This window comes from Petaurus breviceps, unplaced genomic scaffold, assembly GCF_028583685.1.
Source record: "Petaurus breviceps papuanus isolate PSGF00001 unplaced genomic scaffold, PetGlider_PUasm1.0 490, whole genome shotgun sequence".
Lineage (NCBI taxonomy): Eukaryota > Metazoa > Chordata > Mammalia > Diprotodontia > Petauridae > Petaurus > Petaurus breviceps.
The window spans coordinates 7,249,152-7,251,391 of record NW_027186352.1 but is presented as its reverse complement, the minus strand read 5'-3'; the positions used below and the strand labels follow the sequence as shown (position 1 = coordinate 7,251,391).

General features: G+C 41.3%; 2 long non-coding RNA genes across 2 annotated transcripts in view; one reads left to right on the top strand and one right to left on the bottom strand.

Annotated features, from left to right (window-relative positions):
- The window catches only part of LOC138172123 (uncharacterized), a 1,064,577-nt gene that overhangs the window by 654,205 nt on the left and 408,132 nt on the right, over positions 1–2,240 (bottom strand). The gene's annotated exons all lie outside the window — the stretch shown is intronic.
- The window catches only part of LOC138172057 (uncharacterized), a 6,728-nt gene continuing 5,245 nt past the window's right edge, over positions 758–2,240 (top strand). The window contains exon 1 of the long non-coding RNA XR_011171033.1: positions 758–947. This is a non-coding gene — a long non-coding RNA (uncharacterized lncRNA). The remainder of the gene's footprint in view (positions 948–2,240) is intronic.

Below are 2,240 nucleotides of genomic sequence, written 5' to 3'. Positions count from 1 at the left end.
CTTTCTTTCTTTCTTTCTTTCTTTCTTTCTTTCTTTCTTTCTGTCTTCTTTCTTTCTGTCTGTCTCTGTCTCTCTCCCTGATTTTTTCCCTCTCTCTCTCTATCCTCTCTTTCTTTCTAAAAAATCCTTTGTCACCTGGGATGGGTCTCTGGGAGGGGGAAGGGTGAAGGATATAAGGTTAAATTTAAGTTTAGGGTATGTAAAAACTAAGTTATAAATAAAACTATTTTTAAAAGAATGAAATGTGAAGGTTTGGACCTTAGCATAGTGAAATTTTGTGATGATATTGATATTTATTGCATAGAGTTTGTCCTACATCTCTGAGCACCAGATTTTAAATTTTGTTTTATCATATACTTACTCTATGTGTATATACATACATACATGTACACTCAAATATTTGTACATATATATGTATGTATTTTTAAGTATGTGTGCACATGGGCTGGCCCTCCCTGTTCTAGGTGTCTTTCTTACGTTATTCAGTGGGAAGCTGTCCAGGAGGGAGGTGGTGAGACTTGGGAGCCATGGGACTTGGGGGCCTCAGATCCAAGGTCAAAGCCCAGCTCCTCAAACTTTGACAAGTCATTCAGACTTTTTTGGCCTCAGTTTGCTCATTGTTTGGAGATGAGGCTATTGGACTAAGGGGACTCTAAGGTCCCTTGAGGCCCAACACTACAATTCTATTACCCTGGGTGTATCTTAAACACATGAATTAAATGAAGATGTTGAGCCAAGCTCTATAAGGCTCAGTTCTCAGGAGAGAAAGATGTGAACACAAGCAAGGTTGTCTTTTTCCTTTCTTATTCATAGGGCAAGGGGGCATTGTTCTTTTCTCTGTAAGCAGGCACCATGCCCACATGTCCAGGTGCCACAGTCCCTGAAGAGGACACCCTATGGGAGAGGAAAAAAAAAGACAAAGATGGAAATGGCAAGTGTTTTCTTTGGTGAGTCTCTGGAATGGAATGTCTTGGTTTTCACAGGATCGGTGGGGGAGAGGGGGGCAGGTGAATGGTACACAGCGCTTAGCCCATCTCCTGGCTCCCCCCAGTAGAGACCTGCAGGGTCATCCCCCTGTGAATCTAGACATGGACCTGACTACAAGGGAAAAGCTCAGAAACTTTCATACAGGGAAGGGGTCACACTGAAAGCTCTCCATGCATCAAGTCCAGAGCCATTTTGTCGTCACTGTTTTAAATGGCCAGAGTTTTATTTTTAGAATCCCAGAATGCAAATCAAGTTTAATGATGCTGGAACTATAGCATTGAACTTCTCCTTGGGTAAAAATTCATATTTCAGAAACTGCACTCATTCTGCCACTCGCTGTTTCCATCCAAGTGTAACCTCGACATGCAACACCCTCCAACCTGACTTTGCCTCTGTCCCAACAGGAGCTTGTCTGCTCCCTTGTGAGGAAGGCTGCAGTTGGAAAGAAGGTCCCTGCCCTTCCCATTCATAGTAGAGACAAGACTGCTCTTTCACATGCCAGCCAGCAGCATACAGAGCCAAGGTCACCACTGTGTAAGTGTGGTCAGCATATTGCATCTGAGAGGACTAAGGGATCCCAACCACCAGAGGCGCTAGATCCCACTCCTCAGGGGAAGACCTGTTTGGCCACAGCATTGAAGTGGCTTTCTGGATTCTGCTGCTTAGAAGCTAACGGTTGCCCGAACATTTTTAAACCACTGCTTGTGCAGAGTTCTCCTTTAGACTTTGTAGATATGAAGAAAGACATGAGTCAATCAACAAATATTAAGGAGTTTGTGGAAGGCACTGTGCTAGGTGCTGGGAAAGAAAATGCCTGAAAGAATCCAGGGATTTGAAAAAGCTTTGCATTCTAATGGAACAGACAAGGAGATGTAAACATGTGTGCAACAGAATGTAAAATTAATCTATATATATATGTGTATATATATATATATATCTGTGTGTGTTTATATATGCATGTGAACATATATTTACATGGGCAAAGGGTAAAAATATGCATGCATAGATATATATGTATATATACACATATATAGGCAAAAGATAAAACACATATATCTACCTACCTACCTACCTACCTATCTACCTATCTATCTATCTATCTATCTATCTATCTATCTATCTATCTATCTATCTATGCATCTATCTATCTATCCATCCATCCATCCATCCATCCATCCATCCATCCATCCATCCATCCATCCATCCATCCATCTATCCATCTATCTATCTATCTATCTATCTATCTATCTATC